At 39.8% G+C, this 21699-nt stretch overlaps 1 protein-coding gene across 18 annotated transcripts in view; it reads left to right on the top strand.

Moving 5' to 3' along the window:
* The first annotated feature begins 43 nt into the window (after window positions 1-43).
* NRCAM (neuronal cell adhesion molecule) overlaps window positions 44-21699 on the top strand; it is a 146499-nt gene continuing 124843 nt past the window's right edge. For 17 of the 18 annotated variants that reach the window (XM_066550419.1, XM_066550426.1, XM_066550436.1 and 14 more), the window contains exon 1: window positions 44-147. The gene's annotated coding sequence lies outside the window, so the exon portion shown is untranslated. Of the gene's footprint in view, window positions 148-10639; window positions 10658-21699 lie in introns of those variants that run through there. The other variant, XM_066550418.1, reaches the window with a different exon arrangement.

Genomic DNA, 21699 nt, shown 5'->3' with positions numbered 1-21699 from the left:
GGAGAGGGGAGGGGAGGGGACAGCGCGGGAGCGCGCCCGCCGCGGCTCATCTCGCCAGGCTGCCGAGCGGGCAGCAGCGGGAGCAGGAGGAGGAGCGCGAGTACCCCTTGACCCTCTTCTCCCTGGGCAGAGGAGCCGCACCTTCCCGTGAGTACCGACCTGGCCGTCTCTGTCACCGCGCCGCGCATCACGCACAGTGAGCTGCCGCGCCCGCTGTCGCGCCGGTGTCACATCCATCCGCCCGGCACCGCCGGTGTCACATCCATCCGCCCGGCACCGCCGGTGTCACATCTATCCGCCCCGCACCGCCGGTGTCACATCTATCCGCCCCGCACCGCCGGTGTCACATCCATCCCCCCCGCACCGCCGGTGTCACATCCATCCCCCCCGCACCGCCGGTGTCACATCCATCCCCCCCGCACCGCCGGTGTCACATCTATCCCCCCCGCACCGCCGGTGTCACATCCCCCCGCAACGCCGGTGTCACATCCATCTCCCCGCACCGCCGGCTCGACGGCGAGAGGCCGCCCGCCCTCCGTGGGTGCCGGGGCTCCTCCGAGGGGGCGGGCGAGGAGGCAGCGGCTGAGCCCGCCCGGTGCCGCGGCGGCCGCTGCGGGGCTTTGTTGCGGCGGCGGCCGGTGGCACCTCCCGGGGCGGGCGGGTAGGGCCCGGCGGGCCGGGCAGAGACGCTCCGCGGCTGCGACGCGCCCACATCCATCCCCGGGCGGGCTCGGTCGCCATTTCGTGCGCGGCCCGGCGGGGGCGAGGGCCGGGCGTGTGCGGGGGAAGGAGCTGTCGGTGCTGAACTGCCGCCGTCCGCCTTTCGGCTCTTGCGCCTTTATTTATCGCCCGTACTTTTCTTTTTTCTTTCCCGGCTCCTCATAGTTGCGATTTTATTTAGGTATAAAATAGCTACAGTGTGTCTGAATTGCGGGATTTTCGTGTTTTTCCCTATTTTGGCTTCTTGAAGGCGATTAATGCAGAATATCGTGGTGAAGTCTGTGTGCCGGGTGCGCTTGTCTCTTTGGTTATAAACTAATAATTAACCAAACCTTCAGCTGACGCTGAGGTCTTCAGCATAGATGTGTTAATTTTGAACTCTGAAATGTGTTTAAACCAAGGCTTTGGAGTCTAAGTGTAAACAGTACCTGATTAATAATGCCAAGCTGTTTAAATATTTAAGATCATAGTGTGCTTCAGCCCAGTCAATAAGCCTGTTCCATATTGACAAGTACTCTGTGAAAAGAGTGCTGTTGCGTAGCTCTCTGTGTAGTTGGATAAAACAATGGAAAATGTGATATATAGCTCTGCAGTGAAACCTATAGATCATGACATGATGGTTTTTTATCCCTAAAGGTCCAGCTTTTGTGTGTTTATTCAAAACAACCTCCTACTGAGTGAAAAAGCCAGTGTCAAACACCTGGGTTCTTTTTTCTAATGTTCTTTATGCATTTCTTTCTCTGTCTGATTTTGATTCTCAAGTATATTGTGGAAAAGGTAGATGAAACCTGAAAACTTTATTGTATCTAATAAGTGCACTATTAATAATTTTGACATCTCCCATAATTTATTGTAATAGATATGATAATTTATGGATAGTAGTTATATGGGTCTGTGCATAAAACAGGTCACTATATGACATCAGAAAGCATCTGGACTGTCTTTTGAGTTTGAGAGCAGCTTATATGCCATGAGGCCGTCTTGCTGCAGTTCTTTGGCAAAAGATATCAGCTGGAAAGAGAAAGGTAGTTCAGTGTTACACAGCTCAAAGAACCTAGAAATCAGAAAACTGACTTGCAGATGCAGCACCTTTTTAATATTTGTCTAATGTGTTTGATGTTATCATTTGTGTGACTACCTCAGGCATTTGTTTAGTTTTGAATAGAAATTGCAATGCAAGTGACCAGAGCTCCTAATGAGTGTGATGCTGAAGTCTGTGAAAGTTATTTATTTGAATTTCAAAGTACTTTGAAATTCTCTTGTGTGTCTAAAATTAGCTGTCAGACTATATCAGTATAGAACTGGGAAAGTGTTACATTCTGAGAATACTGAAAGTAAAGAAGCAAACCCAGAAGGCTGCTTGGTGGTGACAGAGCTTGGGATCCATTGAGTGGATTCACATTTTGGGTTGTGCAAAGGCAGTGTAGCTAAAGGCAAACTGTGCAGTTGTGTCACCACGTCGGAGGGTGGAGTAGTGTACACCAGCTGGTGCTAAGGATGGAGCTAAAACCTTCTTCACCACTCACAGATAAATCCACTAATCATACTCATAATAGTATCTTAATCATACTCATAATAGTATCTTAGTTCTGTCATTAGTATTACTGGCCTCAGCAGAATTATTCAAAAGTAATAATGTTCAAGGTGAATGAGATCACCAGAATCTGAGCCTTGGATGCTGTTCCATATCTTCTTGGAGAAAGTGTATTATTTATCACATATACCACAGCTTGTTTGACAAAAAAAAGGCTGTAATAAGAAAATTTGGCTATTTTTAATGGTCTTTATTTTAAGAAAATGAAATAAATCCAGTGATGCATACTGATACCTCCTGCTAGCTTGTTGCACTGTGGTGTTTCTCTTTGGTGCCCAAAAAGGTGGTAGCAGAAGCTTAGGTAACCAAGTTAAGAGTTTCTTGGGGTTAATGAGATATCTCTAGAATTGTCAGATTTTATTTTGAGGATTCTGATTTCAAGTCAGGTAATGCATGTTGCCTGTTCTTCCTGCTTTAGCGAAATGACTCGCCATGGTATCTGGACATAAATGATATTGAATACAATAAGGGTTTGGCATCTTTTGAGCATTTTGATTGAGCTCAAATAGCTGAATCTGCCTAAAATTAAATCTATTTTGACTGCACCAGTGAAATTGCTGTTATTCTGTAGTTTTATTAATCTGTCTCAAATCACCTTGAATTGTGATTACTTAACTTCCATTATATTGACATAGTTCAGTGAAATTGTGCTGTTCAGAGTTGGTAAAATGAGAAGGCATACAGAGGAAAGTATATCTTGGTAATGAAAGCTGAGGGAATAATGTAGGAGGTATTGTGTTGGGCAATATGCAATGAATTTGATTTTGCCTTCCTGAGTGGGCTGGTAGTATTAACAGAATTTTTTAAATACTTTCTCTGCAGTGATAATTTGTTGCATTTTAAATTGGTAAGTGTGTGTATTGCCTGTTCAATTTAGTATTCAGGACATTGCAACTTCTGCATTTATGAATGCTGTCTCATAAATGTGATATTAAGGGAATTTGTAAGGAGTTAATCTCTAATAATAAGATTAACATGATGCACGGTAAGTTTTGTCCTGCAGTTTGTTAACCAGGAAAGGATAGTTGCAAGCTAGCTATCTTGCTTTCTTCTGAGCTACTGGAGGCTGGCTGAGCTTTCAGTTATTTACCTCAATAGAAAACTGAAAGGGAAAAAGTGAACAAAGGAGGTCTGTTTTGCCTGTCCCACTTGCTGGGCTGTTGTCTTTGCCCTTTTCAGTGAAGAAGGGGGTAGAGCTGGGTCAGAGTTGAAGAAGACTGAAAAGGAATTCAAGTCTTATATTGAAATGTGAATGATAGCTTAGTTTGAGCACCGAACACATTTGTTAGAATTGATTTTTTTTCTGTCTGTGGGAGCTTTAACTGACAGATGGTGATGGACTGGCATATAGACTGCTAGAAGGTACAGCTAGATATGTGTTCAGACCCTGATTAGACACTCAGTAAACAAGTGCATATCTGATGAGACTTTTAATACTGGAGATACTGATGCTAGACACTGTGTGACACACTAGACATTTGATTGTGTGAATTAAGGGCAGACCCCTGCAGCTGGCATACATTCAGGCTTACTTGTCTAGCCTAATTGCATTGCAAATACTCCTCTGGATTGATCTTTAGCTTCTCCCTTCTAGTAGATGTTGAATAAGTGCAGAAATGTTCATCTGGATCCTCTATTAACTGTTGTTAAGAAGCTTTCAATTTTTTTTTTGTTTGCTGTATGAATTGGGATGTATCTTAGCATTCATTTTGTGAATACACTGTTTTCCTACACTGTTTTGGTTTTGAAATGGCTCAATTCATAATGTGGTTACAGCTTTCCCCTTGTTAACTTTTTAGTATGGAAGCATAACAGCTTGAATTATAAAATGTTTCTGTAAGAGCTCACAGTACCCCCATTCTCCTTTAAGCAACTAAACTTTATATAAAAAAGCAGCATTTGATGCAGAGCATTTCAGATGCATAAAAATAGCCAAGAGAGGAAAAAAAAGGCTAGTTCAAGTTATGAGGACGTGATAACTTTAAAAAACAGCCTCATTAGAAAGGAACTAGCTGTCTAAATTGTCAGTTACATCAGACAGAATTGGTACAGATGTTGTCTCTCTAAATTCTGTAAATACTCATGTAAGACTGCTGAATTTGGATGCATCCCAATGGGAATTGAGTTGCCCTTATACTTTGTCTGCATCACAAAGTATACATGGCTTTTAATTTCCTTGGGTTTAAAGTTTGTAATTGTTACTGTTTGAGGGGGGAAAAAAGCTGATCCATAACTTCCCGGTAGCATGAGTTAGTCTTTGGCCACTAATTAGGTTTTTCTGGACAGCCAACCAAAAAATTAACATACCATTTTCCTTTAGACTGTTACCTAAGTGAGGACATGACAGTGTTTATACACGAGTCAGATTGTCTTTTTCTGATCTGTGCCCCTGACTTCAAACTTTATTTTCTCTGTGTTTTCAGTGCTGCTGTGTTTGTCCAGCATGATTCTGAGGGCTCATGTAGAGGAATCCTTTACAATGACCTTTACTGCCTTTACAATGTCATAACCCTGTAGGGCTCTGTGTGTGTCTGTGTATTTGCAGAGGTGGTGTGTAAGCAGTGAGTGCAGCAGTCAGCCTTTCAGTACCAGACCTGGAGTCAGGAAACAAAAAGTTGTGGTGGTGGAGGACAATTCCATGGAGTTAACTGACCAGAGCACAGGGGCTGGCCACGGGGAGCCTTCCCCACTGAGTGTTGTAGCATTGCCAGGGTAGTGGAAACCAACAAAATTCAAAAGACAAGGAAAAACAAATCTTGAGAAAGACCACGTTTCAAGAATGTTTAAAAGTTCAGTGGTGCTCATCAGTAGGCTTGTACACGAGTTTCTCTTTGTAACAAGATCAATGGTTCTCTTTGCTGTTTCTCCAGTTTAGAAGGACAAAAAAGTAGTTTCCCACCCTCCTGCTGTTCATATCTCTAAGACAATCAGAATGCAGGAGGTACTTGATGTGCATTCCTTCTTAGAATTTTCAAGTGATAACAGGAAGAGAAAAGCTTGGCCACAGCTCTTCTTTGGGTGTGATAAACAGGTTTAGTGACTTGGTTACTGCCTCTTTAAGTAAGCTGTGAGTCCCTCCACCCAGCCCCACCACCACCTGTAGACCAGTCCTGTGGTCTCTGGAAAAACTAAATAAATAATAGAAGTTAAATCCTCTTTTATTGGTGCTCTTTTGAAATGGGAGTAATTTTTAAATTGTGAGATCAACTGAATTTGGTATATTTTGTGGAATTTGTTACATGGCAACAAAAAAATCAAAACCCGGTCTTCCCGTTGGGTGAGATGAGATGTTGATAGGCTGTGCTAGCCATTTTACTGATTTTTCATCTCTTCTGACTAGGTAATTCCTACTGAAGCTCAGAAAAGCAAAATAGATTGATTTTCCTTTCCCATCCTTTCAAAACTGTTCAAGATTTGAGTAAGTTTGCAAGAGAGAGCTCTTCATGGAAAGAGAAGAGAACAAAAATGTAGGTTTTGCATGCAGTGCCGAATACCCTGAAGCCTCCAGGCATTCTTGAGTCTTGGAGCTGTGAGTTTTGTGTTCTGGTCCAGCTGCTGTGAAGAGCTGTGTTCTCTCCACGGAGGAAGTTTTTTACAATGAGAACAATCAGCCATTGGAATAATCTCCCCAGGCAAGCAGTTGGTTCCCCAACACTGGACAATTTTAAGATGCATCTGGACAGACTTTTGGGACGTCTTGTCTAGACTGTGCTTTTGCCAAGAAAAGCTGAACCAGAGGTCCTTGAGCTCCTTTTCCACTGTGGTGTTTCTGTGGTTCTGTGTTATGTTCTTGAGACTCTTACAGACAATCCAGAGTTCTCCAAGCTACTTTCTGCTGCAGGTGTCATTATTATTTCCTTGGTCTAGGTTTGGTTAGGGCCTAAGGGAAGATAAAAATTATCACTATTGCTGCAACTCAGTCTAAGTAGTACTACAAGGGTGTTTGGGACACCTTTGGGCTTGTGAAGGAACTCACCATTCATACTGGAGCTGTTTGTACCTTATGTATAGTTTGGTGTGCTTTTTGCCTGCTGTAGTGATTGTGTCTTTATAGAAATTTCTGTACAGTGCAGCCCTGACACCTGCAATGTGAAAATAGTCTTTCAAATATCCCTGTTTTCCCTCAGAAGCATTTAATGTGTTTATGGACCTTGGAGTCTAGTAGCCAATATTTCAATGTATTACAAAGTGTAACATCTTTCCCAGACAACACCAAACTTATAATCTCAAAGTAAGTTGAAACTTCAGTTCTGGTTTTCTTCTTTTATGGTGCTGGAGTAATTAAAAAGTGATATGTAAACTTGGTTCTAGACAGGGACAAAACAAGGAATGTCTTAACTTACATGTGAGCTATTTCTGCATGATAAAGTTTAAATGTAGACAGTTGACTAACTGGAAAGCAAGCCACTCCAAGGTGACTAAAAGCTAAATGTCTATTAGACCTTGTTGGTGGTAGTTGTATGAAGTACATTTTTAACTTAAGAAGGAATAAAAATGTTGGAACATAGAAGAAGAGTGTGACCACCAGAGGGCAGACACTGTGTTTAATGACTCCAACCCAAAATCCTTAGAAAGAAGTCTATGCCTATAAAAATGCAATGAGATAATGACTGAATAAATAAAACAGTGAAAAGGCACAAAATTTCATACACTGACAGGAATATAATACAGAGAAATAGTGTTTAAGATGAAAGTGAATATGTCTGCTTAGAACTCACCTGAGGTTTTGTATTTCTACAGTGGAAGTCAGAGTAGTTCATCAGATCATGTAGTTGACCTGTAAATAATGAGTTCTTTAACTCAACTCATTTGCCTTTATATTGAGTCCAGTAATTTTAATTTGAACATGTTTTTCATTTGGAAATGAAAAGTAGACTCCTTTCTCAATAGTTTCTCCCTTGTAGTTAAAAGAATAAAGAATCTCTCTGAATTAAATTTCATGTTTTCCCAGATATATCCCAGGATTTGCATATAGTTTTATTTTATTAATAATATCTGTGTCCTTTAAAGTGTGTAATTTTGCTCTGCAGAGTATTATGGAAAATATTTAATATTACAGACCTTAAATGCTTCAATAAAGTAGCCTTTTTCAGGAAAGCTGTAGTGTAGATTTTAGTGAAAAATGGTGTCTAGTAAATTTTAATTAGCTTACTTGACAGGAATGTAGGTGTTTAATTAAAGTAAGTGAATATTTTGGATTTTACTGCTCATGCACTGTCTCAAGTTACAGTGATAATGTCTTTTCTTTGAATTATTTTCCTCTAAAACCTAGACTGGTTTTGTGAGGAAAGAAAAGCCTTTAACCCATTGTTTTGAAGCCACAATATTTTTTACAATCATGTCTTAAAAGACCTTTGGTTGCTCTCTGGGGGTCTCAACTCTACCAGTTATGCTGGTACTTTTTACTACTCAAGTTTTATGTAGTTCACAAGCTTCTCACCTTCTTGGCATTGAAATACAGGAGTAGGTTTCTCATCACATCCAGAATTGACAGGATCAGACATCTGAAAGGGTATCATGGGATTAAATATGAATATACAAATCTTAATAACTCATTCACTTGAATAATGTGTCGTAGCTTCCCCCCACCCCCCCATGTCTAGAAACCTAGAAACACCTGAAAATGAAATAAGAGTTGCAGTCAATAATTGGTTGATTTTTGCACCTTAAAAAAAAGTAAAGTGGCTAAAGTTATGAGGCTTGATAGCTCTCTACAAGGGCTCAATTCTATCCCTTAGATACAGTGGCAGAACCACTATTGCTGAGAACATCTGCAGCATCACAATCTGTTGGAAGTTAAGTGGCTGCCAGGGCTAATGCCAAAGTTCACATTAGTAGGAAGATTAGTCTTTGTTCTGGATAACATTAGTTATGTTATCCAGACATTTATGTGTGTTTTTTTCCTGAGGTAAAGCTGTCCTAAGAGTCAAACATTCCTGTGAATTCCCCTACCCACTTAGTTTAACTGAGATTGTATTGAAAGACAGCCCAACAGTTACTAATCATACTCAAGACAGCAAGCTAAAGTAAATAAATATGATTTTTAAAATTATTATAAATGGGAAAGTTCAAATTGCAAACTAATAGGTAGCTTCCTTGTTTGACTGTCAATAGAAAGACATATTTATTGAAATGGAAGAGGAAGAAAGTGCTGAAACCAGAAGAAAATGTGAAGATAAAGTGAGGGGAAACAGAGCAAAGAGAAGAAGCCTAGTTAATTACATACAAATAAGTACTATGATTTCTTGTTTACTAAAACAAAACTTCAAGCTGTAGTTTTAGTGAGTGATGCTCAAAACTCTGAAGTATTGTCTGAATTAGTAAAGAACTAAGTTTGGAAAAAAGATTTTTAAGATTCTTCTCCTAAAGATTGTTCATCTGTTCCTTTACTTGCTGCTCACAAGTGTAAAAATGACCTTTCTGTGACACTTTCTTGATCTATGCTCCGGTGATTATTCTGCACACATCTGAGTTGTGACAGAAAACTGGAATGAAAATTGCAAAATAGTACAAGAACATATCTCTCTGAAGATGCAGAATAATAATGATCACTGAAGTTGAGTGCCTGGATTATCCTGGATAGTAGAGAGGATGGAGTGAGGCTTCTGTTTCTGCAAGTACATTTAAAAATAGTTGAATATTTGCTTTTATTAGTAAAAGATAAATATCTGTGGTCGTGGGAAATAATTTATAATTCACTAGTGGTGGTGAGGTAGTGCACTACTTTAATTTTTGATCCTTTTCAAAAATAGAGTTCAGATTAGTGGAATTAGGAAGTGTTTGATCATAATTTCAGTAATTCTCCTCAGTTTTAATGTTAATTTATTTTTATAGTTAATGATGAAAGGTACTGAACTAATGGCCTTGAAATATGACTTGGAATTTAAACATTTCAGTACTTGTCAGTATATTGCCATTTGAATATTACTATGGGAAACAGAGATATTGATAATTTTTAACACTGAATATCATTGTAAAGAACAACCCATCCCTTTTCAGACAGTACTGAAAAGGCAAGTCAACCTTAGTAATGTAATTCAATTTCTGAACACTAATCCTCTAACAAAGTCTTGAGCAGAGCCCAAAATAAAACACTTGCAAGTCTATAAGTAGGACCCAGAAGAGCAACATTTTTTCCTCCCTTTTCTTCTTTATCCCTTCATTGCTTTTTCTACCATCCAGTGATAGATTTTTAAATACCTGCTATTCAGGCATAGGCAAGTAATTAGTATGTAAATCTTACTTTGGGTGCAATTGAGTGTTAGTAGGCACAGAAATGTAAAGTAAAACTTACAGCTGCCTTTTAAGAAGGCTTACATACTTAATATAATCAAACGGTCAGACTTTGAAGTATCTTAAAACCTTTGTTGTCTAATAACTTCTGAGTTTTCATATCAAATTATTTTGCAAATTTCTGTGTGTTGTTTGAGACTGTGGCTATCTGTCCATACATTACCAGTCCTACTGAGATTGTAAGGTATGATTACAGCTTCTAGACACAATTGATGGGTACTATGCAGTACAGTTTTTTAACACTTAATGCTTTTCAAGAATATTAAATACTGCTCCACTAAATAGATTCATAGTGGTGACTTTTGTTACTGTTTTATTATTTCACTGTTCAGTACCACAGTTTAAAAACTCTGTGTGAAAGGACACATGGTTAGCATAAGTATTCCACTTTCAGAAGTCCTTCATGTAGCATACCTTGCTCATCAAAAGTTTCCTTTGCTGTTAGTGAAGCTGCATTTGAGATTTGAGGTGATTAATCTTATTGGTGATGTGGAAAGGAAAACTTAGATTAAACTAGTTTAATTCTGAAAAGTGCTTCAGTAGCTTCAGTACTGGAAAGCTAACAACTGTACTGTAAAGAAAATATAATATCCTGCAGATGGCTGAGGACAATGCCACTAGTACTGAGTTTGGAGAACCAGCATGGCCAGATTATCCTCACTGACTTCAGCATGAATGGATGATATTCTGTTGTAGTGAAGTTATTGATTAGATACAGAGATTGATGACGAAAGGTGATGAGTTTTGAGATTTCATTCATTTTTGTTATACTTTGAAGCAGGGGGTGTGTTTGGGTGGAGCTTCCCTTGCACATCCAGCTAACTGTCCCAGGAACTGGTAGTGGCTTTAATGTTACATTGGCAAGTTGCAATCATTAGAAGTATCATCATACAGTAGTTTTAAATAAAGAGCTTTCCATTATGTGTATTTCTGTTGATTCTCCAAGCTGTGATTTCTGCCAAGGTTATTTCTATTTATTTTTCAGGCTATGTATTAACTGTGCTGTAAATGCAGAAGTGCCCCAGATTGACTTCTTGTGAGCAAACATAGGTAAGAGAGCAGGAGAGTAACCTTTACTGCCTTGGATAAGTGAAATAAAACTATGCTTGTAGGGAAGGAAATGAGGGTGGGAGTTGACACCTTCTGGGGTGGTGACTGTGCTTGCACATCAGCACTGGTTCCCCACTGCTCCTAAGGTGTCACCTGTGTTTGAGATTACGGCTGCTCATCACTCTCAATTCAAAGCAGTCATGGTTGATCTTTAAGGAATAGGAAAACTGTTGGAATTGCCTAACAGTGTATATGGAGAAAATATTCAGACTAAGAACAAACTTGTCTGTAATGGCTGGGTTTTTTGAGAAGCCAGAGTTGTGAAGCTGATCATGCTTGGACTGACTGAGAACCTGTGATGCGAGTGGTAGGTGCAACCTTCACTTGGGAAATACTGTTCTGATCCTGTCTGGGTAGTAATTTAAAGTACTTGCAGGAATTTGCAGTGAATTCACTTCAGCTATTTCAGAAAAAAATGTGTGAGAAATGACTGGAGTTCTATTTTTCCATCTGGTGTCATTATTTCAAAATTACATGAAAATCTCAGTGTTACTGGCTTTTTCTGGTCTAGCATATATGTAAATTGGGAATGATGTCTCTAGGATTGATCTGAAGCCTGAATTGGGCTTTTGATAATTTGCTGTCTTTTAGTTCACTGCAACTTTGATAAAAAAGTATTTCTAGGTACTATGCCAGAAACCTAAATTTGGAAACCATTAAGGAAGCAACACAGATGCAAATGAAGTAGGCTTAACATGTTGACAAATTCTGTGAGATGACCATAATGTTTCCTTGAAAAAGACAATGTAGTCCCTTGTCTCCAAATAACTTTCTCAATATTGTTACACAGACAACTGTTTGTTTAAAGAGTGAATGGGAAAGGTAATCAACTAGTTTCTGTTGTGTTGAGTAATGCTCATTTGAGGAATCTAATCTCTTGGATAGGGTCTGATGGTCCTTTATCACCTGGTGGTGGAAGTCTCTTCATCTGGATTAAATGAGACTCCACAAAACATTTTCTGCTGATTATGCATGATCTGTTTCTTTCAGTTTACCATAAACTCTATTCCATTTTGTATTTCCTGGCTGTCTTGCCATATACACAGAAGATTGCCATGTAAATAGGAACAGTTTCAGCTGCCTGAGGGAGTCTCTGGGAATGCTGGATTCTCGACATCAGATGCTATTCATGCTTGCAAGCAGCTCCAGTTGGTCTTTGCACAGCTGGAGCTGCCTAGGGAAACTTCAGGGACTGCCCATTATTCCCAGCTGAAGGGGTCCTGTTTACCAGCTGCCTTGTTATAAAGGCAGGTGAGAGTTTATTCAGTCATCGTGCTGTGCAAATGCTACAAGGGACTGATTTGAGATATTTCATTTGAACAGTTCCTGGTCCATGCTGGAGGCTGGTGAGTAAGTGTGCTGGGTGTGCACACAGACACAGCCGTGGTAACTGTATGGTGTTTTGAATGTAATTTTGTTTTTCTCCATAATTATAAATTCTGTATATCTTGCTACAATATAAAATATATTGGTTTAGACCAACATTTGGTAGTAAAATCAGGATAAAGGAACGGATACACATTTTACAAGCTTTCTGGAAAAACTTTGTGGTATTGTGCTGTTTTCCTGGAAGCACACTATGTCTTAAGTGGTTTCTGTGCTAATGTTAATTGCTGACTTTACAGCCATTGCCACTAACAGCATGTAATGTTTCAAACAGCCTGCTATAGCTTCTGAAATGGGATGCCTTTATCCTGGTGACAGCATGGTGTACAAATGTTAGTACTTCATCAAGACTGTATAGCAGTAGAGTTGGGCAATGGGAAGGTGATGAAGGCTGGGAGGGTATTGCCACACATGTATCCTTTTCCCTCAGGCGTCTGCTTTTAGCTACAATCAGAGATGAGACCTTGGGATACTTGTTACTCTGCTGAGTGTATGCCAGACTTGGTAGGACATGCAGCACTTGTATTTTCAAATTTAAAGAGACCATCAGACTAAACTGAACCAGATCGGGGCTTGGAATCCTGTTGGATTCTAGGATATTTTTCTGACAAATGTTACTGCAATAATTGAACATATCTATAAATGTAGTGTTCATTGTCTGGTTATGGATAATAAAGTGGTATCCTGTCTTTATAACTTAAACTCAGCTGTACCAGAATCTGAACTATCTGGTATGGGGTAGACCTGCCCTAGAGAACTTTGTTTTTAGCATTTTGCATCTTGTTGAAAAGTAAGAACTCACTGAAGACCAGTCCAATGAAATCCTTGTCTGTCTTTCCTTAAAAGCATTAAGGAATCATTAGGATATTGTATCTAACTTTGAATTTGTTCCTTTGCTGAGCAGAGTGGGAGGCAAATGTTTAAACCAGACGACTTCCAGAAATCCTTTCCAACCTTAACTACTCAAATTATTCTGACATCTTCTGTCCATTTCAGAACAAGTTTGTCTGTTGTTCTTCTGTGGACAAATGTTTCAGAGTATTGGAAAAAGAACATTTTTTCCCAGTGACTGGGTCACAGAAGAAGTGGGAGATCCTGGTTCTGTTGTGTTTTGGTTGTTGGGGGTTTTTTGTTTGGTTGCTTTTTTGGTTGTGTTTTGTTTGCTTTTTGTTTTGGTCTGGGGTTTTGTTTTTGTGGGTTTTTTGTTTTTTGCTGGGTTTCATGGGATCTCAGTCACTTCTGTGCTCTGGGTTCTGACTGCCAGGACAAAGAGCATGGTATGTGAAAGTTTTCATCTGTCCTGAGCCCCTGTGCAACAGGGAATGAAGGGCTGCCAGATTGTACTTTCCAGTGAGCCTGTATTCTGTAATAAACCATCAGCAGCCCTATTCAATCAGCCCTTCTTATGGGGAGCTTGATGTTGGATCTCCCATCAATCATTAAATATGTGCCCTAGCCACCTGGCTGAGGAGGAAGTCAGCAGAATTATCACTGTTTCTGCTTCTCAGGAATTGTGATCCCCACCACATCTGACTTTTGCAGTTCTTCAAGAGAACTCTTGTAGACTTCAGGTGCTTAATCACATCTACTTAGAGAGCTGTAGAGTGCTAAACCAAAGACAGGTGTTTATCTGCTCAGAATATGTGTTGTGTGCACAGCTGGGGGAGTGAAGTTGACTCTCTAGGAACTTCTAAGGCTCACCTGGGGCCTGTGCAGTGTACTTGGATATCTGCCTACATTCTGCAACTTTTTTATGCTACAAACTAAATTGCTGTTCAAAATTTAGGTGGGATAAGGTGAATTAGTAAAAGGTTTAGTATTAACTCCCTACCATAAAGTTATCTGTTTTATTAGTGGCAAAACTTTTTTTATCATCACATCCCATGGATATGAGTAATTCACCAAACTGGAACATTAGACTCTAGTTTAATTTCCAAGGATAAGTGATGATAACTCTCTAATTTAATTTATATTTGTACTAAAATACTAAACTTCAGTTCATACAACTGTGCTGTTTATGTATACCACAAATGCTATAAAGACTATTCATAAAATAAAGAAAAAGCCTCAAACCAGGTCTACTATGTGAGTCCTGGTTTGGATGCTGCATTTGCGATTAGAAGACATTGATTTGATGTCACAAGTATTTTTAACAGGATTTACAAAATGCAAATAGCATTATGTAAGACAGATTACCTATGGCTTTAATACAGGATTGTTTTTAAGCCAGAGGCTACATTTTGCTGGGTTATGTATGTTTAAAACCAAGCACATTAGGATTAGGCTTGGCAGAATACCATTTTCCAAATCCTTGATATTTTCAGGTTAGATTACTTCAAGTTTTTAATTTAAAATATTAATTGAAAATCTGAATTTTGATTGTTTTTTTTAAGTAACTTTCAAGGTGGATATCATCTTGAGTCAGGATTGTTACAAACAATCTAATTTGTGTTGGTAAAATCAGAAATTGCTGTAGTCCATCATACCCCCGTAAAGTTTTTTTCTAAGTCAGGGAGCTACTTGGTTCTAAAACCAGCAGAAAAGACCAAATGCATCTCCTGCATAGCAGTACATATGTGGATAACATGTCACATTGCCAAGCAAGTCAGTCAAGTGTTGGCTTTGCAATGAATCATGAGGAAAATCTTACAGGCACTTGAACTCCAAATAATTTCTCAAAGGCCTCATATGTACAGTATCAAAAGTTCTTGACCTTTAGGTGAATGAGATTTCAGGAAACTTACACAGCTGGCGTGGAACAACTTCATGTGACTCTGCATTGTTGTCATTGCTTTATGCTCTGAATGCCTGAAATATGGCACTCCCTAACAGAGAGGCTAAGAAAGTTTCTGACAGTGCTAGTGTTTCCTGCTGGAAAGCTGAATTGTTGGATGTACTCAGCAGCCAAGGTTCCTTATTAACAGACTTAACTGGAAGGATGCCTTTTTGTCCCCTCAGAGTAATTTCAGTTTTTCTGTTTCACATATCTTATGCCTGGTTTCATGCAAATGTGTTGATATCTGGTTTGTTCACCAGATTTCTTCCAAACTTTTATTACCCTAATGTTTTTCCCAGCGAAACATTTGGCAGCATTTCCTGCATTGCAAGGAATTGTATATACAATTTAGTATATAGATGCCAAGGAAGAAAAAGTAGAAACTTAAGAGGGGAAAAAAAATTTAGCACTTGTCAAGTGCTAGTGTTGCACTTAAATATGCAAGAAAAAAACCTCAACTTGTACTTTGCATGTAGATAGTTTATTCTTTCTACTTTAAATAATAAAAGTTCTTGTATTCTGTGACATGTATTTGTATCTCTTAGTATAACTAGATGGTTTGCCCATCAGCTTAGTTGTCATTTCTGTGGAACACTGTACTCTGAGCACCAAACTAGAGCTCCCAAATGCCACAGGCCATAAGAACTTTAAATGTTAGGGAAATAATCAGAGCCTGTCCTTTTAGAAGATTAATTCCTGTAGTATTCCCCCTCTGCCATTTCTAGGGAGCATTCAGATAGGTGCTCATGTGCTCTTCAGTGAGGGAATGATGATTGTTTCTGAGACCTGAAGAGTGGATTCTGACTTTCAGAATTTTAGGATGGTAATAATTTCTGGTAAAAATTGGCTGGAAGCGACCTTAGGAAAAGCTCCTTTTAAGTGATTACCAACAATTTACGTTCAAAGAGATAAAAAAAAAACAATGGAGTATGAAGCTTGATGTTTCTTAAATACCAAGGAAGCAGCTGGAAAAGCCAATGGCTTCCTGCAAAGCTCAGCTTTCCCTGTAGCCCTCAGTTTTAAGCAGGCAGGAATTAATCCTGGAGATATTGTGCTCTCAGCTCTTAGATGACAGCCTGGTCAAGGACACAGTGGTGTTTTGCATGGCTTTTAAACCTCTGCTCTTGAATAGGTGGGATTAGTGGGGGTTCTTGGATTTTATGGTAGGAGGGGAATGGGTGTGGAACAGCACAGTGATGGAACAGCAGTGATTGCTTCCTAGAGTGGCAGTGCTGCTGGAAGAGATGCTCCTTTCTCTTGTGCCTGTTGAGCTACAGGTGTTGGCTTGGCTGTTTTTCTTCAGTAGGTTCCTTGTTACCCTCTGTGCTGCCTTTTGGTCAAGCTGAGCAGTCTGCAGAGCACATGTGCCACAGGCAAGCCTAGGACAAAGCATGATGCAAAGGGGAGGTTTCGTGTCCTCCTGTCAGAAACTATTTCCTTTTTTTTGGACGGATACAGGGAAGGGGTAAACATATACCTGTGTAATAGATACACCTTCAGAGTGACACCTGCTAGCCTCCACCATGTGGTAACCTTACCCCATAAACTCATTTAAATGAAAAAGAGCTCTTTTCATGGGTACAAATGAGCCAGAAATTGCCAGGGAATTGTTAAGCAGTGAGTTAGCAGAGCTGAGGTAAATACAGCAGATGACTAGCAAGTTCTCTACTGTCACCATCTCACACCAGTGCATAAACTGAGCTGTTTCATCTGGAAGCAGGAGAGTGCCAGTCCACCTGGAGAGGCAGAACCACTGCTCTGGCAGCTCTGGAAAGCTTAAGTTCTAATGCTGAGTCTGATCCTCCTGGATGCTGTCCTTCCTTGGAGAGGCTGACACAGCACTCTGAGGAAAAGGACACAGGTTTGTTTTATGCTGGGGATGTGAGCAGGATGATGATCTAGCCTTCTGTTTTCCAAAGCTGTGTTAAACCAGTGTGGCCCAGCCAATGTTACTGCTTGCTCAGCCTGTTCTAGGGATCCAAACAATTAGCTATAGATAATATCACCTAATTCCACTGTGAAATAAAAGAGAATGGGTGGTCAAAAACCTCCTGACAAGAGCTGTTTTGCTTCGAATAATGCAAATTAAGCTTCCTAGCCCAGTGAGCAGGGAGCTTTTTGCCTGTAGCCACAGGTCTTTGTTCCCTTTTCTGACAGACTGCGTATCCATTCATCTCTCTGATTAGAAGAGCTGCTGCTACAGTCAGTCAGGAATGGTAAGTGTGTGTCTGGCTGATCTTGGTCTCTCTTGCATTTAGGAAGTCTCTGCACAAGCACATTTAGCTGTCTTTATGTTTGGGCTTGTTAATGGTGACAACTTAATATAAATTAATTTCCAGATTAATGCTTACTCCAGTCCCTTTGTCAGACATGTGAGCAAAAATTGGTATCTCTGTATAATAGAAGTACTAAATGTATTGCAAGAGAGGGAATACTTAACAGAAAATACTTCTTTTTTTTTTCCTGGAATGTGGTATTTTTAATATGATCTCTTCCATAATCATTTTGAGAAAACAGAAGTTGGACTGTATTAATTCATCATGGCTTTTGGTGAGTCTTAATAAGAAAATATTTATATCCTAAAGCCAGTTTTTTAGACCTCTGTCTGTTTAGAAAGCTATCTATTAAAATTATATGCTTTGTTTATAATCAGAGAAGTAACAATTTCTATACATGAGAAAAAAGAGGCAACTGGAAGATTGTTTTCAAAACTGTTTCCCAATGTGGCTGTAGACATTTTTTCTGAGATTTGGGGAGAAAAGAGGTTTTTGAAGGAGGAAAAATATTACACAACAGATGCAGGTGCAGCTGAATTATACTGTAAACATCAGATATGTATATAAAATAAACATTTTAAAAAAATCCTCTTCTGTTTCTGTGTTGTTTTCCCAGTTCTTGGTTTGGTTTTTTTTTCACCCAGTGATGAGTGTTGCACTGACTTAGGTCTAATCATAAACTTAAATACTGAACATAAATTCAGTATTTAATTCTAGATATTTTTTGACAATGAATTCATAATTCATTATGTAGCTATTTTTTGTTTGACTTTTGGGTTTGCTATTTTATTGTCTTCTGTTTTACTGCAAGGCCCTTCTTTAGCTGTAGCCAGTCTTTATAGTTACCAGGATTTTGGAGCTCTTGAAGGCTCAGAGTTTACTCCTTTTCCAGGTCATTTCTGAAGCCACTGAGCAGCATAAGCCTGAGTATGGATCCCTGCAGGACTCAGGATAGCCTCCCTTCCCTCCAACGTGATTTCCTAGTTAGAATTTTAGAGCAGTCCCTCTCAAAATAAGCAGAATCTCTAATGAGGGCTCCAAGCTTGTACTTTTTCTTCTCCCATGCTTAATGCCTGGTCTGCATTTAGCAACCAGTGTTCAGTAGCAGTGCTGATAGATAATTTCTCTTCCTACTTGTTGCTATGGTTTTAACCTGCTTTGGTGTCCTAAAATACAGACTTATACTGTGGGACACCACTAACTCTAAGCTGCTGAAACTTGGAATAGGGAACAGGGAGAACAGTGTGCAAGGGAGGGCACATTTTAGATCTGTTTTATGCAGTAGCTCATTGGAAATATTTGGGAAGAAGTTCATAGCTGATTACAAATCCATGTCCTTTTCTTCAAGGTGTAGTACTCTCTATGTGTTAGGATTTAAAATTATTTTTAAATAAAGTAAATGAAAGCCTGATAATGGATTTTTCCATCTTCAACAGCAAAACATAAATTCTGCTTTTGAATTTCTGCTTTTTATAAAATGGATATGGATACTCAGACTGAATTACAATTATTGTTTTAATTGCTTATGGTATAAATGCAGAAATCAAAAACACGTGACTTCTCTCGCCCAGAGATATAATCATTTAATGTGGTCACAATTCTGCATAATTCTTCATACAAACACTTGTCCCTCTTCAGTTGCTGAGTCAATATATGGTGACAGTTGAAGATGAGGTCATTCTGAGTTCAATCCATTATCAAATGTTACTTACCTTTGCATCATAAAAGCAGAACTAAAATGTACCAAATTTGCAAAATGGCAAGCTGTCTGTGGCATGATGGGGTATTGTTCTGGGTGTGGGAGCAGCTGCCAGGTCCCAAAACCAGGCTGTAGAGGTGGGGAAAGTGGCAGCAGAGCTTCTTGCCAGTGAGAGGGTGGTATGACTCAGTGCTCTCAATGGGCATGCTTGACTTCTGAGTGCCTTTTCTTGGATCAGAATAGCTGTAACTTTGGGGCAGCCTGGCAACATTGCCTTTCTGTGTAGTCATGTTGAGAAAGCTGACTGATTCAGACTTCTTTTTAAATAGTTGCATGTGTAGTGGCTTTTCTGGTTTTGCAGTGCGTTGGTTGTTATGTGCTGAGTTGGGCTAGCAGTGATTCCTGGCTATAATATACTCTTTTGCGTGTGTATTTTTTTCTTCTGATTCAAGTTTCCAGTAAATTGGAAATAGCCTTCTTTGTTCTGTATTTCTCCCCTCCTTTCACTAGTCAGTGTCAGTGTAAGGGTTTCATTGGGCAGGACAGTAAGAAAGGACAGACAGTTGGAGGCGACAAGAAAATGAAACCTCAGAATTCTCAAGGGATGATAAGTGAAGATAGAAAAGATTTCTTTAAAAAAGCTGTATGGAAGAAGCAGAGAACTAAAAATGTTTTCAGCTATATTGAGTAAAGAAACAGACAGCAGACTAGAAAACTAGGGGAAAAATGGCAGGAAAACCACATGGAGAGGACTATGTTGTCTTGATGGCAAAATTCAAATTGAGAACAAGAAACTAACTTTACATTGTAGCATCATAGAGGGCCATCAAATTTCTCAGGCAAAATTTGCTCCTAGTGAAGCCATGCTGGCTGTCAAAAATCACCCTCTTATTTTCCATGTGCCTAAGCATAGTTTCCAAGAGTATTTGCCCCATGATCCTGCCAGGCACAGAGATAAGATTGGCCTGTATTTCTGTGGGTCTTCCTTTTTTCCCTCTTTTAATTATGGCTGTTATGTTTCCCCTTTTCCAGTTGGTGGGAACTTCATGGGACTGCCATGACTTCTCAAATATGATGGACAGCTTAGCAACTCCATCTGCTGTTCCCTAAGGGCCTCTACATTGATTTCATCAGGTCCCATGGCCATGTGCACCTTCAGGTGCCTCGGATGGTCTCAAACCCCATCTCCTGCAGCGCGTGTTTCTTCACTCTCCCACTCCCTGCCTTTGCTCTCTGTGATGTGGGTGATGTGCTTGGAGCAGTTGGCACTGAAGACTGAGCTCACTGAGTACCTCAGCCTTCTCCATATCCCAGGTAACCAGGTTTCCTTCTGGAGAGAGCCCACATTTTTCCTAATTTTCCTTTTATTGTGGATGTACTTGTAGAAGCTTTTTTGTTGCTCTGGACAGATGTAGTTCTGTCTGGGCTTCAATTTTCCTAACAGGGTCCCTGGTTGCTTGCACAATTGTTCTGTATTCCTCAGAGGGCTCCCTATCCCTGCTTCCACAATCTGTAGTCTTCCTTTTTGAATGCTTGAGTGTGTCCAGGAGCTCCTTACTCATCCATGCAGGCCTCCTGGTGGTTTTACCCTCTTTTTTGGGATACATTATTGCTGAGCTGGGAGGAGGAGATCCTTGGATATTAACCAGCCTTCCTAGGCCCCTCTTCCCCCTACTAGGGCTCTATCCCGTGGTACCCTACCAAGATCCCTGAAGAGGCCAAAATCTGCTCTCCTGAGGTTCAGGGCAGTGAGCTTGCTGTGTGCATCCCTTGTTGCCCCAAGGATCTCGAAGTCAGGGTAATCTGAAGTGGCTGGTGTTGCCCCTGTGGCATCTTTCACTCCCTGTTGCACTGTTGCTCTCAGGCTCATGTTTATATACTTTGAAAGGGAATATAAAGAGTCAACATTGTCTCTAGGGCAGGAGCCTCATGTGGAAGAGGTTTTCCCTCTGTCTTTTTCTTATCAAAGAAATATGCAATTAAAACACAACAGTAAATCCTCCCATACTCTTTTCCTGGGCTGGATTCATTAAATAAATAACAGGCTGTTGTAGCACCGTCTCTGTGATCACAGACATGCTGGTACAGAATTGAGCTGACAGATGAAGGCAGCACGAGGCACTACTGAAGAGGAGTCTGTCCCAGCTCTTTTTTACCCCAGAGTCCCTGAGGCAGTTCATCTCAGCACAGTAACCTATTTCAGTCTTACTGGGCTGTGCTGCAAATTTCATTAAAATACAAGCAAAATGATATTCAAAAAATATTATAAGACAGACTTGATTAGGAGATGAACTATAAAATTCATATTACCCCTAGGTGTTATTTGATCATTATAATTTTTATTTGAATTTGAGAGCAATTATCTGTTCTAACTGAATCTTGATTTCTAAAAAAAAAAAGGGATTAAAAAAATAGAATGTTTTAGTAGACATAAAAATCTTAATTTTTGTAGCTGATTTGTGTCTGTTAGAGCCAGAGTTTTTTACTTTTTTTTTTAAAGTCAAACTGTGTGTAATGTTCATCTTCTGAATTGAGATGTCTTGGATAAAGTTAGAAGTAATGTTGCATCTTCAGTTTATCCTTGTGGTCAGTCTTACACCCTTGTAATGATAGTAAATTTTTTGGGTTGATTGACTGAAATGGGCTTGTGTGTTCATTGAAAAGGGTTCAATTATTCTACCCCTTGGCTTCTGAAGAAGCATAAATGCATAAGATGGGTGTGAAACTCCTGTGTTTATATGGGATATGTTCTAGAAAGCATTTGTGGACAGAGGGGAATCAGCCATCTGGAGATGCAGAAGTTGAGGCATGAGGAAGTGGCACTTTGTTTTGGTTCTGCCCCAGA

This window comes from Molothrus aeneus, chromosome 5, assembly GCF_037042795.1.
Source record: "Molothrus aeneus isolate 106 chromosome 5, BPBGC_Maene_1.0, whole genome shotgun sequence".
Taxonomy (NCBI): domain Eukaryota; kingdom Metazoa; phylum Chordata; class Aves; order Passeriformes; family Icteridae; genus Molothrus; species Molothrus aeneus.
The sequence above is the reverse complement of the archived record's forward strand: the minus strand, read 5'-3'. Positions and strand labels throughout refer to the sequence as shown.